The sequence below is a fragment of the Triticum aestivum genome, chromosome 5B (genome assembly GCF_018294505.1).
Source record: "Triticum aestivum cultivar Chinese Spring chromosome 5B, IWGSC CS RefSeq v2.1, whole genome shotgun sequence".
NCBI lineage: Eukaryota > Viridiplantae > Streptophyta > Magnoliopsida > Poales > Poaceae > Triticum > Triticum aestivum.
This window is the reverse complement of record NC_057807.1, coordinates 526,800,126-526,816,250: the sequence shown is the minus strand read 5'-3', so window position 1 is coordinate 526,816,250 and position 16,125 is coordinate 526,800,126. Positions and strand designations below refer to the sequence as shown.

Below are 16,125 nucleotides of genomic sequence, written 5' to 3'. Positions count from 1 at the left end.
ATTACTAGTTAAAACTAGTAATGGCGCACTGTCAACCGGTGCGCCATTACTAACAAAAATTTTATAAATTTTTTTTTACTTCTTTTTTCAAAACTTCTAATGGCGCACGGTGGGTGTGGTGCGCCATTACTAGTTAAAACTAGTAATGGCGCACCACACCCATGGTGCGCCATTAGAAGTTTTGAAAAAATTAAAAAACAAATTTTTTTTACTAATGGCGCACCGTGGGATGTGGTGCGCCATTAGTATTTGGAAACTAATGGCGTACCAACACATGGTGCGCCATTAGTATATAGCAATGGCGCACCACATGTCTGGTGCGCCATTAGTGTCAATTCCATCTATAGCCCTTTTCCTAGTAGTGATATTGCCGTGCAACTTTCCACCGTTCCGTTTATTATGACACGTTCCATCATTGTCATATTGCTCTTTGCATGATCACGTAGTTGACATTGTATTTGTGGCAAGGACACCTTCATAATTTTCATACATGTCACTCTTGATTCATTGCATATCCCGGTACACCGCCGGAGGCATTCATATAGAGTCATATTTTGTTCTAAGTGTTGAGTTGTAATTCTTGAGTTGTAAATTAATAAAAGTGTGATGATCTTCATTATTAGAGCATCGTCCCAAGTGAGGAAAGGATGATGAAGACTATGATTCCTCCACAAGTCTGGATGAGACTTCGGACTTTAAAAAAAAGAGGCCCAAGAGCCCACCAAAAAAAGGCCAAATAAAAAAAGAGAAAGGCCAAACAAAAAAATGAGAGAAAAAGAGAGAAGGGACAATGCTACTATCTCTTTCCCACACTTGTGCTTCAAAGTAGCACCATGATCTTCATGATAGAGAGTCTCCTGTGTTGTCACTTTCATATACTAGTGGGAATTTTTCATTATAGAACTTGGCGTGTATATTCCGATGATGGGCTTCCTCAAAATGCCCTAGGTCTTCGTGAGCAAGTGAGTTGGATGCATACCCACTTAGTTTCTTTTATTGAGCTATCATACATTTATAGCTCTAGTGCATCCGTGGCATGGCAATCCCTACTCACTCACATTGATATCTATTGATGGGCATCTCCATAGACCATTGATATGCCTAGTTGATGTGAGACTATCTTCTACCTTTTTATCTTCACAACCACCACCATATACAAAAAAAGTGATCCAGAGGACTTCAAGTGGAATTCAAGAAACAAGCGAGGCGGCCATGAGGGTGCCCGGGGTGCCCCCTACAGGTGGGCGTGCCCCCACCCTCGTGGGCCCCTCGAGCGTCCACCGACCTACTTCTTCCTCCTATATATACCCATGTACCCCGAAAACATCAGAAGCGACCACGAAAAACTATTTCCACTGCTGTAACCTTCTGTATCCGTGAGATCCCATCTTGGAGCCTTCGTCGGCGCTCCGCCGGTGGGGGAATCGACCATGGAGGGCCTCTACATCATCTCCAAGGCCCTTCCGATGAGTTGTGAGTAGTTTACCACAGACCTTTGGGTCCATAGTTATTAGCTAGATGGCTTCTTCTCTCTCTTTGAATCTCAATACAAAGTTCTCCTCGATCTTCTTGGAGATCTATTTGATGTAACTCTTTTTGCGGTGTGTTTGTCGAGATCCGATGAATTGTGGGTTTATGATCAAGTTTATCTATGAGAAATATTTGAATCTCCTCTGAATTCTTTTATGTGTGGTTAAGTTATCTTTGCAAGTATCTTCGAATTATCAGTTTGGTTTGGCCTACTAGATTGATCTTTCTTGCCATGGGAGAAGTTCTTAGCTTTGGGATCAATCTTGTGGTGTCCTTTCCCAGTGACAGCAGGGGCAGCAAGGCACGTATTGTATTGTTGCCATCGAGGATAAAAGATGGGGTTTATATGATATTGCATGAGTTTATCCCTCTACATCATGTCATCTTTCTTAATGTGTTACTCTGTTCTTTATGAACTTAATACTCTAGATGCATGCTGGATAGCGTTCGATGTGTGGTGTAATAGTAGTAGATGCAGGCAGGAGTCGGTCTACTTGTCACGGACGTGATACCTATATACATGATCATGCCTAGTTAATCTCATAATTATTCACTTTTCTATCAATTGCTCGACAGTAATTTGTTCACCCACTGTAATACTTATGCTATCTTGAGAGAAGCCACTAGTGAAACCTACGGCCCCCGGGTCTATCTTTTATTATATAAGCTTTCAATCTACTTTTATTTGCATCTTTACTTTTCCAATCTATATCATAAAATACCAAAAATATAATATCTTATCATATCATCTCTATCAGATCTCACTTTCGCAAGTGGCCTTTAAGGGATTGACAACACCTTTATTGCGTTGGTTGCGAGTTCTTGTTTGTTTGTGTAGGTGCATGGGACTTTTGAGGAGCCTCCTACCGGATTGGTACCTTGGGTCTCAAAAATTGAGGGAAATACTTACGCTACTATTGCTGCATCACCCTTTCCTCTTCAAGGAAAACCAACGCAAGCTCAAGACATAGCAAACACCTCTTTTCTTCAGAGTTGGCTTAGGAGTTGGTTCAGGAAGTGTCCAATTATTTTCTTTATTCAACATATTATTCAATTATAATTCAGCTCGATCAATAGTTCTTTCCCGGAAAACACAACCAGCACAACTATCCAGGTGATATCTAGAAGCATCGGTTAGTCCATTATAAAAGATATAAAGTATTTCATTTTTCTTGTGAGGATGATCATACAAAGCATTAAGTAATTGGAGAAGCCTCCCCCCAAGCTTGTGGGAGACTCTCTTCTTCAATTTGCAAAAAATTATATATTTCCCTTAAAGCAGCTTGTTTCTTATGAGCGGGGAAATATTCAGCAGAGAAATAATAAATCATATCCCGGGGCTACGCACACAACCAGGATCAAGAGAGTTAAACTATGTTTTAGCATCACCCTTTAATGAGAATGAAAATATTTTAAGGATATAGTAGTAACGAGTTTTCTCATCATTAGTGAATAGGGTGGCTATATCATTTAACTTAGTAAGATGTGCCATAATAGTTTCAGATTCATAGCCATAAAAAGTATCAGAGTCAACCAAACTAATTATCTTAGGATCGACAGAAAAATCATAATCCTTATGAGTAACACAGATAGGTGAAGTAGCAAAAGCAGGGTCATATTACATTCTAGCATTCAAAGACTTTTCTTCCATCTTAGCTAATAACTTCTTAAGATCAGATCTATCATTGCAAGCAAGAAAATCTCTAGCAGTTTCTTCATCCATAACATAACCCTCAGGCACAACAGGCAATTCATATCTAGGGGGAGAATCTTCATCATCACTTTCATCAGTATTATCAGTTTTAATAATTTATTTCTCTCTAGCCGTAGCAAGTTGTTCATCAAGAAATTCACCTAATGGCACAATAGTATGAAGCATAGAAGTAGTTTCATCATAAGCATCACGCATAACAGAAGTGGCATCATCAATAACATGCGACATATCAGAATTAATAGCGGAAGCAAGTTTAGGGATGGCAGTTCCTTATCTCCCCTCGTGGTTGAGGGATAAATCTTCGTTCTTTTGTCTTTCAAGTTCCTCATAGTGATCAGCAGATATAAATCCCAAGTGACTCAAAGAATAGAGCTATGCTCCTTGGCAACGGCGCCAAAAAATAGTCTTGATAACCCATAAGTATAGGGGATCGCAACAGTTTTCGAGGGTAGAGTATTCAACCCAAATTTATTGATTTGACACAAGGGGAGCCAAAGAATATTCCCAAGTATTAGCAGTTGAGTTGTCAATTCAACCACACCTGGATAACTTAATATCTGCAGCAAAGTATTTAGTAGTAAAGTAGTATGGAAGTAACGGTAGCAAAAGTAACAGTAGCAGTTTTGTAGTAATTGTAACAGTGGCAATGGTAAAGTAACTACGCAAAGAGCAATATGTGAAAAGCTCGTAGGCATTGGATCAATGATTGATAATTATGTCGGATGCGATTCCTCGTGCAATAGTTATAACATAGGTGACACAGAACTAGCTCCAGTTCATCAGTGTAATGTAGGCATGTATTCCGAATATAGTCATACGTGCTTATGGAAAAGAACTTGCATGACATCTTTTGTCCTACCCTCCCGTGGCAGCGAGGTCCTATTGGAAACTAAGGGATATTAAGGCCTCCTTTTAATAGAGTACCGGACCAAAGCATTAACACTTAGTGAATACCTGAGCTCCTGAAACTATGGTCATCACCGGTAAGTATCCCGATTATTGTCACTTCGGGGTTAACGGATCATAACACATAGTAGGTGACTATAGACTTGCAAGATAGGATCAAGAACTCACATATATTCATGAAAACATAATAGGTTCAGGTCTAAAATCATGGCACTCGGGCCCTAGTGACAAGCATTAAGCATAGCAAAGTCATAGCAACATCAACCTCACAACATAATGGATACTAGGGATCAAACCCTAACAAAACTAACTCGATTACATGGTAAATCTCATCCAACCCATCACCGTCCAGCAAGCCTACGATGGAATTACTCACGCACGGCGGTGAGCATCATGAAATTGGTGATGGAGGATGGTTGATGATGACGACGGAGACGGATTCCCCTCTCCAGAGCCCCAAATGGACTCCAGATCAGCCCTTCGGAGAGAGTTTAGGTCTTGGCAGCGGCTCCGTATTGTAAAACGCGATGAATCCTTCTTCCTTATTTTTTCCTCCCTGAATGTGAATATATGGAGTTGGAGTTGACGTCGGTGGAGCTTCAGGGGGGGCAAGAGGCAGGGGGGCGCGCCCTGGGGGGAGGGGGGCGCCCCACCCTTGTGGACAGGGTATGGGCCCCCTAGTGTTGATTCTTTTGCCAATATTTTTTATTAAATCGAAAAAGTTGCTCCGTGGATTTTCAGGTCATTCCGAGAACTTCTATTTCTGTACAAAAATAACACCATGGCAGTTCTGCTGAAAACAACGTCGGTCCGGGTCAGTTCCATTCAAATCATGCAAGTTAGAGTCCAAAACAAGGGCAAAAGTGTTTGGAAAAGTAGATATGACGGAGATGTATGAGGGACTTCCTGGACATACGATGTTGCTAAGCCTTTTTGATCCACTCAGATTCAAGCAACATGTTGTCTCCTCGAGCTCTGTTCTGCATGTATTCTCTCTATCACACGTGACACAGGGGGAACTAGCATGCACAACTTTTGTAAAGCCAAACATGTACGCATGTGCCACACATGTATGTCTCCAGTCTCCTACCATGCAATCCTAAGTAAATTTAGCAGCAAGTGGACTAGTCCATACACATTGAGTACAAAACACCCGGCGAGTCTATTTGGCTATTAACCATTGCATCTTGCTATATTTTTACTTGTTTGGTTGCTTGAACCAATTCGATGCTTAACTATAGGTTCGTGCTAGTGGGTATATATGTGTTTTCAGCTATGTACCAGACCTTCAAGTGCATGAGTCGCCCTTCTGACTACTAATGAAATGTTATATTCTTATACCTTGTATATTCATACATCTGAACACGTGCAAACTCATTTTAGATTGAAGTTTGTATTATTACATTTTCTTTTATTATTAACAACATCATGCAGAGTTAGCTATGGTATGGTGTATACCTCTAGAAATAAATGGTAACATCTTATTTGTTTGTCCTTGAGAAATCCTGACACGGAAAACATAATTTTGGCATTCAACTAGCATTAATATGTCAAGTTATCATGCAAAGGGCGGTGACAAGTTGGCAGGAACAAACAAACACAAGTAATCTTAAAACTTAATAGTAATAACAATAACTTTTTTAAGATGTTTCATTTGTTTGAGTGCTTAAGGCATAGGGTTTAGTGTTTAAAGTTTTAGTATGTAAAACTTGGTGATATTTTTAAAACATGTCAAAACAAATTCAACATTGGTCTTGTTTGAAAGCCCTCAGCGCAAGAAACACACATATGCAAATGAAACATAAATTGAGCTTTTGGTTCAAAAGATACAATAGATCCAAATTTGAAGCTAAAATAGACAAGCATGGCAGATAGGATGGGTGGAGCATATGGTCTCTGCAAAAAGCTGCATGTGAGACCCACCCAAAATAATCAATGGGCTAAACCATGCACCCCGCAGCTCTGCATCTCCGGGGAGGAGGAAACTCATTACTTGCACCTTGCCACTTGCTACCGCCAGGGTGGGCGCACTAGAGGCGGGCGACAAGCACAAGCTCCATCTCCTACTCGTCTAAGGATCTGTCGAGCCTCACATCTTCCATGTCGAGAACAACATTGCGGTCATACATATCACTGACCAGTGGCAAATCTAGGAAGAAAATGGAGTATATTTTTAGAACCCCCCTCCCCTGGTCCGAGTCAGAGTCAAAGGACAATGTCAATGTCACTCCACTACTAGAGAAAAGCCTAGTAGTAGCGCGGATTAAATAGCTAGTAGTAGCACGGGTGCCCGCGCTACTACTAAGGCGCTACAACTATTTTTGTAGTAGTAGCGCGGGTGCCTCTGCGCTACTACTACGTCTGTTAGTAGTAGCGGGCGTGCCACCCGCACTACTACTATTAATTTCAAAAACAAAAAAAATTCTTGAGCCCATGCATGCCATCAATGGCAGCAATGGTTCGATCCAGCGACGATAAGGGTCGCCGGAGCTGCAGAAGGGCAGCAGCAAACCTGATCCAGCGCCGGCTGCTATAGAGGGCCTGGATCCATGGACGAGAAAGGCGGCGGCGTGGGGCTCCTCTTTGTAGCCAAGGCAGCGAGCTCCTGGTCATCCATGGCGATAACCTGCATAGGAAAGGACATGGGAGGGTGAGTCAAACCAGAGGGAGAGAGAGGAAAAGAAGAACGAGGGAGAGAGGAAGGAGATGGAGGAAGCAACGGGATTGGTCGCTGGTGGTGAGGTGCTCCGGCGTGGTGGCATGGAGATACGCGGAAGACAGGCGAGCTCCGGGATGCCGGCGACGCGAGGCAACGGCTTCTTTTGGCATGGAGGAGGAGGTGCGCATGCAATGGAGGTCCAGATGAGAGCCTATGGAGAGAGAGGGGGGAAAGTGACGAGTGAGAGGAAGGATTTGGGGAAGGAGATGGGGATTTCAGGGCTCTTAAAAAACCATGTAGTTATTAGCAGCATGGGTTTATAACCCTCGCTACTACTATCAACTTAGTAGTAGCGCGGGTTTATACCCCCCGCTACTACTATGACATTGTCCGGGGGGCACGGTAGAGACTGCTTAGTAGCGAGGGGTAAAAACCCGCGCTACTACTATCAACTAAGTAGTAGCGAGGGGTAAAAATACCCGCTACTAGTAAGTAGTAGTAGCGAGAGGTATAAACCCGCGCTACAAGTCTATAAGCTTTTCTCTAGTAGTGCTCAGCTTCGAGGGTAGCATCCATGCACGCTGAAATGTCGAAGATGTTGTTACTCCTTGATGTGTGGCGATGAGCTTGGACATTGATCCTCTGTCTTGTTGAGGTCTGCAGGGAAGTTGACGACGACAATGTTGTCGAAGTCGGAGTCCTTACCCTGGCACGCCATGGGGACGAGGACGGGGACGGGGACGACACTTCCTCCCCTGTGCAAAAATTATGGAGATGTGACACACTTGATAGAGTGCATTTTACCCCTCTAAATAAGGATGCAGGTGGACGCGCCCACGAGACTAGTTTTTGTATTAGCTTGGTTTTTAAGGCAGGAACAAATAACTTATTTCACGCCTGGCAGACGCTTGCGCCTACATCCCTACCTCTAAATTTCATATTGATGGTTTTTATGGGAAATGAGTTGATATACCGAATCTGCAAGTTGTTTGGGTTGGCGCCTAGATGTGTGCAGCCGTGTGGAGCTGGCTGTGCGTGGGCATGTGAGAAGTTAGCTCGGCTGGGATGCTGGTTGCTTGGTTTTCCTTTCAATGTGAACTAATAGGGAATTACAAGTTTTTCGAACCGGGCTTTTCCCCTTTCCATTACTTTCATAATGGAAATACAATGTCACAGGAACTGAAACCAGCAAGGCTAGAGAGAAAGAGGAAAAGCGAGTTCTGGGCAACACCAGGAAACCCACTATCTGCGCCTGTCATCATGAACAACAGATCATGGGGTGAAAACCTGGTGTCACCCAAAACCGTGCTAACGAACACCTACAGGAAGTATCACAAGTCTTACAGATATCACCAACAGATGCCAGGCCACAACAGCCATAACAAAAGCAACAAGAATGAACTACCAGAACCCACATAACAGGGACTAAAGAGCACCACCCAGGTCATCTAGCCTGGTCTCCAGGATGCATCGACGGCTCTTCTTCCTCAAACAAACACGTTAGAAGCTTACTAAACACGATCCACGGTGCCTTCTTCCTTAGTTCCCATCACGTCCGTCGCTAGCTGGAGCTGGAGGATCGCAAAGCAGCATCATCTGTGTTGTGTTCTCCCTCAGCATCTCTGCCCCTTTTTTCACCATCTCTCCTATCTCTGCTTTCTGGAGACCTGCCCAGTTCGAAAGTGGCTCGGTTCCTGGCCAGCCAAATAGCCCAACATATAGCAGCCAGGCCAACAGTGTATACTTTGTCCAACCCAGGTAAGAAACTGTACATCCATGCATAATATTGTCAAACAGAGTTAGGGCAACAATCATTTCCAAGCAAGGAACCTACGTTTCTCCACACCACCCTGGAAACATGGCATAAAAAGAACAAGTGTTGAGCTGTTTCTAATTGGTCACAGAAATAACAACAAGGGTTCCCTGACAATAATCTTTTTTTCATGTTGTCCCTGGTCAGGATGGCATTCTGTGCAATCTGCCACAAGAAGATCTGAATTTTAAGAGGAAGCTTTGCATCCCAGATCCATTTAAAGATGGATCCTGCTATATCTTTTTCTAGCCATGTGTACATGGACTTTGTGGTATATTTGCCCAAACTATCCAATTTCCAATAAACCTCATCTGTCCCATCACTTAGTTTAAGCTTTAACATCTCATTATTCATTTCCTCCCATTGTTTCGTCATCTCAGGAGACATCCTCCTCCTAAAAGAGGAGCTCTGATCAATGCATTTAAATTGGTCAACAATACAATTTTGGTCAGTACAAGTCTCAAGGAGCAGGGGGAATCCTTCTTTAAAAGATATTTTACCTTCCAAGCTATCAAGCCAGAGTCTGGCCACATCTCCCCTGTTCAAATTAATACCTCTACCCACCATATAAAGGTCTTTCCCTTTCAGAAGGGATTTCCAGCAGGGCGAGTCACTGGCTTTGTGTTTTACCATAGCAACCGAAGTTTTTTTAGGTACTTTGCCTTAACTATATCTTGCCATAGTCCTTTATTTTTCTCAAGCTTCCACCACCATTTCACTAAAAGACTAATATTTTGTTTCCTCAAGTCTTTAAGACCCAAACTCCTTTTCTTTTTGGATCAACATATACGGCTCCATTTAACCATATGGTAGCCTCTCTTTTTTCCTTTTGCTATGCTAGAAAAATTTCCTCCTAGGTTTGTCCCATTTCTCCAGGGTAGCCTTGTTCAAAAGAAACATAGACATGTAAAAAGTAGGAATGTGGGATAGCATAGAGTTCACTTTGATCAGCCTCCACCCCATGGACAGAACTTCACAAATCCAGTTTTCACAATGATCAATAAATTTGTCATCAACAAAGATCCAATCACTACACTTCAATCCAGCATAGCTCACAGGCATGCATAGGTATTTGATAGGGAAGTTACCTATCTGGCAGTTAAACATCTCAACATAATTTTGCATAGTAGTATCATCAGCACGAATCGAAAATATTTCACTTTTCATAAAATTGATTTTTAACCCAGACATGACTTCAAAGAGATATAACAGTAGCTTAATATTAAGAGCATTCCTAGGATTATCCTCGAAGCATAGGATCGTGTCATCCGCATATTGCAAGATAGCCACCCCATTGGGGATCAAATCAGATGCTAACCCTTTGAACAAGCCATTTTGTTGAGCTTTTATCACCATTTTTGTCAAGTTGTCAGCAGCTAATTTAAAGAGAAAAGGTGAGAATGGATCTCCCTGGCGCACCCCTTTCGAGCTTTGAAAATAAGGCCCTACCTCGTCATTCAACTTCACACTCACTGTGCCTCCTACCAGGATTTTCCTAACCCATTCAATCCATTGCAGATGGAACTCCCTCATCTTCTGACAGTTTAACAGGAAATCCCAGTTAACTTTGTTATAAGCTTTTTGGAAATCTAGTTAATATAGATGGCTTGAGTACTGGCCGAGTAGTAGTAGACTAGTAGTACAAAAGTGTATGGATTTTTGAAAGGTGTGCTTCAGCCCAGTAAAACTCGCTCAGGCCGATGCTCCACCCGGTTGGCCATGTACCACTGGCCAACCCACAGATCCGACGGGTGGTCCATTGAAGCATGTACGCCGAGCTGTACCAGACATCCAACTCCATCATAACACGCTGCGTTTTCCATCACGAGATTCACAAATATGCATGTATACTGACATGGCAGAACCGATGGGTGAGTCCTAGCTTGCCCCGCTGACATGGCGAGCCAGTTGCGCTACCATACCTGACATTTTCAATGTTGTACACACTAAAAAAAAGACACATCCGTGACATTTTGGGCTGAACGAAATTTTTTTCTGTCATACATATGACACTTCTATGACGATAATTGTGACAAAACCCGGTATCATCATAGATGTGGTGGGCTCCTACTTCTATGACAAAAATCATGACAGAAAATGGGCTTTTCATCCTGGGCGGGCCGGAGACGCAACTGCATGACATTCTTTGGGCCTTCCATGACGGAAAAAACCGTGGTAGAAGCGAGGGGGAGGAAAATTTCGGGGATTTGCCGGTCACGGTGGGAGGTCGGGGGCCGAGCGATGTGCGTTTCTCCTGTACATGTATGCGGGTGTGTGCGAGGCGTTGGCTCTAACTGAACCCGAGCGAGGCGTTGGGCTCTAACTGAACCCGAGTGATTGCACTGCAGGCTACGCGTTACTGAACCCGAGTCGTCGATCGATGGCTGTTAACTGAACCTGATCAAGCGATTCCTTCGCTACTACTGCTAACTGAAGCCGATCGATTGGATGAACAGTGAGTGTTGCGGGGGAGGGGGGGTTGGATGAACAGTGAGCAGTGGTGTTGCCTCTAGATGAACAGGACCCCGTGATGTGGAGGGCTAGATGAACAGTAGACAGTGGAGGGGTGCCCGTGGAGGGGTGGTTGAACAGGACCCCGTGGTGTGGAGGGCTGGATGAATAGTAGAAGGTGGAGGGGTGGTTGAACAGTAGACGGTGGAGGCGTTGTTGAACAGTAGCCGGTGGAGGCTGGAGGAGGTTGACGGTACCCCGTGGAGGCTGGAGGAGGTCGACGATGGAGATGAACAGTATCCCGTGGAGTCCCGTTTTGCGGTACGCCACACGCCTCCTGATGAACAGGACCCCTGTTTCGACCGTAGCGCTCCAACACAAGTCCGTTTCATCCGTTTTGCGGTACGCCACACCCCTCCCGATCAACAGGACCCCCGTTTCGACCGTAGGAGGTCCGTTTTGTCCGTTTTGCGGTACGCCACACCCCTCCCGATGAACAGGATCCCGTTTCTAACGTGGCTGGTCGAACACAAGGCCGTTTCCTCCGTTCTGCGGTATGCCAGGCCTCATTTCCATCGCCTGTTCCGTCCAAGCCCTCCCGATGAACACGACCACGCATTCCGTTCCGACCCAGCCGGATGGCTCCCATGCGTTCTGTTGCCTCCCGATGAACACGATGCATTCCGTTGTCTCCCCATGAACACGACGCATTCCGTTGCCTCGCCATGAACACGACGACGACGATGTTTCTCCGTTCCGACCCAGCCATGTACACGAGCCCTGGCCGTACATATGCGTGAGTAGGCATTCAAGACCCCACCCATATGTACGTATGTGGCCGTATTTTCTTTCTTGCACCCTGGCCGCTGTACGTACATGTACATGCTACGTGCACGCCTCTACTACTACACGTACGCGCCTCTACTACAACACGTGCACGCCTCTACATCGACCAGTATATATGTACGGACATGTTCGCGACCAGAATGACAATGCTACGTACGCTTCGACCAGGTGGGTCCCGACTGTCAGGCACTTCCTTGCATGCGAAAATGTAGCTGGTAGGTCCCAGCAGTCAGAGGGGCGAATCGATTTTTTTGCCCGGACGCACTTCCTTTGCCTGCAAAGATGTAGCTGGTGGGTCCCAGCAGTCAGGGGGGCGAATCGTTTTTTTGCCCGGACGCACTTCCTTACGTGCGAAGATGTAGCTGGTGGGTCCCAGCAGTCAGGGGGAAATGTTTTTTTGCGAAATACGGTGGCCCGTCCGCTTGGTCCCCGCTGTAAGGTGGAGGAATCATTATTTTGCACGTAATAAGGAGGCACTTCCTTGCTGCGGCCGTGGACCCAGCTGTCAGCCTCTCCAAGTACAGTCCACGTCCGATGGAAGTCGTTCCTTGACCACGTTGACCACGCCGTGCCGAGAGTACCACGGCGGTGGACGACGGCAAGGCCTGGGAAGGGGATGACTCGGAGCCAGGGAAGACGCAACAGTGGATGCCCACGCGAAGAGGAGTACGAGGGTTCACTGGTTCGGCTGCGGTGTGAGGCTGCTATCGCCGCAGAATAACAGGGGGTGTGGGTGATTAGAGTGATGGCCTGGCCAGCGGTGGGAGTAGTAGGGGGCGGTGAGGCCTCCGCGGCATCACAGCCGGCAACGGGAGGCAGGAGTACGCGGCACAACCGACTGGTTTGGGCGGCTGGAGGAAGAAGACCAGAGGTTGAAGAAGCACTATGACCATTGGATGAACATCGTACGATAACAGGAGCTAGAATCGTTCATATTGACTAAGTTGACAAAGCCCTCCGTCCCCATCAACTTGGTAGGCCCAGAAGTTAGCCTCCCAGTATGCTGTATTCCAGCTGGCAGGGGGAGTATTCATTTTTTTGTGCGTAATAAGAAGGCACTTCCTTGCGTGCGAAGATAGCTGGTGGGTCCGACAATTCAGCGGGGGGCACATTTTTTTCGCGAAATACAGAGGCCCTTCCGGTGGGTCCTAGATGTCAGGTGGAGGAATCATTATTTTGCGCGTAATATGGAGGCATTTCTTTGTGTGCGGCCGTGGACCCAGCTGTCAGCCTCTCCACGCACTGTCTACTTCCGATGGTGTCGTTCGTTGACCAGGTTGACCACGCCGCGCCGAGCGCATCCAAGGTGGTGGACGACGGCGAGGCGCCGGACAGCAACGAGCCAGAGATGGGAAGACGTGGGACTAGAGTCGCAGACGGAGAGGTGTACGAGGGTTAACTGGTTCTAGTGCGGTGTGGTTCGGCAGTCGATGGAGAAGAACCGGGGGTGTGGAGGGGTGGAGGGATGACCTATCCAACGGTGGAGTAGCGCTTCATAGCGAAGCGTGCTAAGCAGAGCTGGTAGCAGCAGGAGGCGGGAGGTGGTCCCGGCGGCGTTGGAGGAAGAAGACGAGAGATTGAAGATGGATGCCGGTCGTTGGATGTAAATCCAACGGCTTACATGTCAGAATCATTTGTTGACTAAATTGACAACGACTTGCTTTGGTTTCAACCTATTGGCCCACATTTCAGCGTCCAAAAATGTGGCACGTATTCAACCCATTTTTTCAGAATTTACAGTCTTTTTTTGCGTGGTAGAATTTACAGTCAATTTGATCTTTTTTTCGGATTACAGACATTAGCTGGGCTGGGTGAACAAATAATGTAGCGTCCATGCGGCCCATTTATTTTATTTCCTAAAAAATTACAGGCCATTTGCACTTTCTCGAAATACATGATTTTGCTGGGCTGATTCTAATTATAATGTTGGGTTGGGCCAGCAATGTTATCAAAAAATAAAAAGGGGCTGAGCATTTTGTTATAAATATATTTAAATAATAAGTGATATTATTACATTCTTCCTTAAATCTTCCCAAGCTTTTGTACACAATCACTAGGATTTTCGTGCCAAAACAATCCAGGATTTTATTTGTTAAGAAATTATTTTTATAAGTTAATAAGAAGTGGGATATTGTTTTCTTACATATGTAAGTATCTGTTAAATATATGATGACAATAAAAATAATATATAATAACATATAAAATAATTTAAATATATATAATATAGTTAGAAGGGAAACATAAGTTGGACTTGGCGTTGAACAGACCTCTGCGTTTTCTTCAAAAAAATACATAAATTGGGCTGCCAAAAATAAAACCTCAGATGGGAGGTCCATAGGCCGGTCGATACATAACGGCCCTAAGAAAATACAAACAGGCCCTGCCATCCGAGGTCGTGGGCTATGCATGTTAAAAATCAAAGCCAAGACGGGGCCCAAAACCACGTCCAACACTTGCCAAAACTTCGTCCCTCCTTTTCTCTGTGTTTTGCACACTCGACATTGTGTGGGCATTTTGACTGTGCATCATATGAAGATGTTCTATGCATGAATGTTGATCAGCATGATGTTAACTAGCTGGTAGTTCCATTTTCAACCATGAATAAAACTTCCAAGATGATGTTAACCCTGTTTGAAAAAACCGTGTTAATATAAATGATCTGCCTCTGAAAGTTGCAGTTTCTTATTGAAACTGAACTTGCAGTTTCTTATCTGAAACTGGAACTCGCAGTTTCTTCTCATCTGCACTTTTATACTCCTATGAAACTACATTTTTTCAAGTGCTAAAAATAGATCTCTAGAATTCATAAAATTCTTCATATGCTCAATACTACAAATCTGAAATTCAAAAGACATTCATATCTGAAAGTACTCTCAAGATACACAACACAAAACACAATTCACAACCTGCAAATATTGACAACCCTAAGCTCCTCCTGACAATTCACAACCTGCCCGACTATTGGGCTGGGGGGCAGCCCCCTCCTATTCCTCGGCGGCAGACAGCCGCCCCATGAGAGGATGTGAACGGCGAGGGAGACGATTGTGGGGAAGCGTACGTCGTTGGGCCAACTGCTTTTCTCCTCTTGCAGTTGGGTTCGGTCGACGAAGACTTCACCGGCTCGCTCTGGCAGGACACCCTCACAAACGGCACCCTGTAGATGCTCAATCCTTCAATCTCTGGTGGATGCTCCATCTGGGATCGATACTCCCACCACCGCTCCCTCACAATCGGATTCGGTGAATTTGTTTGCTCCATGGCCCAGAGGAACACCTCTATGTACTCCGGCACGACTCCCTCCGGGAGTATCGCCGCCTTTTTGCTCTGTTGCAGATATTTGGCCATGGATGTCGCCGGCGCCGCTAGTTGGTCCTTGTTGTCAAACCAAGACTGTATCTCCAACATCTTAGCTAGCTTCACAGGGTCGCCTTCTGCGATTCTCACTTATCGGTTGTAGTCCTCCATCGATCTACTTCTCCATAGCACCTTCACTCGTCGGCGGTGGTTTTTGAATGGAAGAGGACAGGAGCAGCGCTGATTTTGGATTAGAATGGTAGATGAGCTACACTGGTTTTGGACTGGAACAGGAGAGGAGGGGCGGTGGTTTTGAAATGGAAGAGGAGAGGAGCGACACTGGATTTAGATTGGAATAGGAGAGGCGGCGGTGGTTTAAGAGGAGAAGAGCGGAAGAGCGGCCCTGGTCTGGGAAGTATTTTTTTGTTGTTTTGCGTATTTTGGGTCAAAGTTTGACCAAGTACTATATTTGACAAGCAAAATGTGAATGCATGTCACAAAAAATTGTATCGTTTGGTTCGTATCTGAATGTACTTTCAAATTATATTATTTTTGCAACGTATAACATATATTTTATGTGCAAATATCATGGTAAATTATGACCCAGAATAAAAGGAAGACTAGTTAATGTGGGGTCGCTTTCTTAGTTGAAGGGTTAATTGATTTTGATTTTGATCCAGTCGCAGCGCGCCGGCCCTCTCGCCCAATCCTAAATCGCTGCCGCATGCTCCTCTCCCTCTTCTCCACTGCAAAACCACCTCCTCTTCTCTCCATCATCTCCATTCCAAAACCACCGTCTCGCCTCTCCCTGTTCTGATCTTCTCCATTGCAAAACCACCTCCTCTCCTCTCCATCATCTCCATTCCAAAACCACCTCCTCTCCTCTCCATCATCTCCATTCCAAAACCACCG

The 16,125-nt window shown here is 45.0% G+C and overlaps 1 pseudogene; it reads right to left on the bottom strand.

The window, feature by feature from the left end:
* Positions 1 to 7,410: 7,410 nt before the first annotated feature.
* The window catches only part of LOC123114960 (uncharacterized), a 119,460-nt pseudogene continuing 110,745 nt past the window's right edge, over positions 7,411 to 16,125 (bottom strand).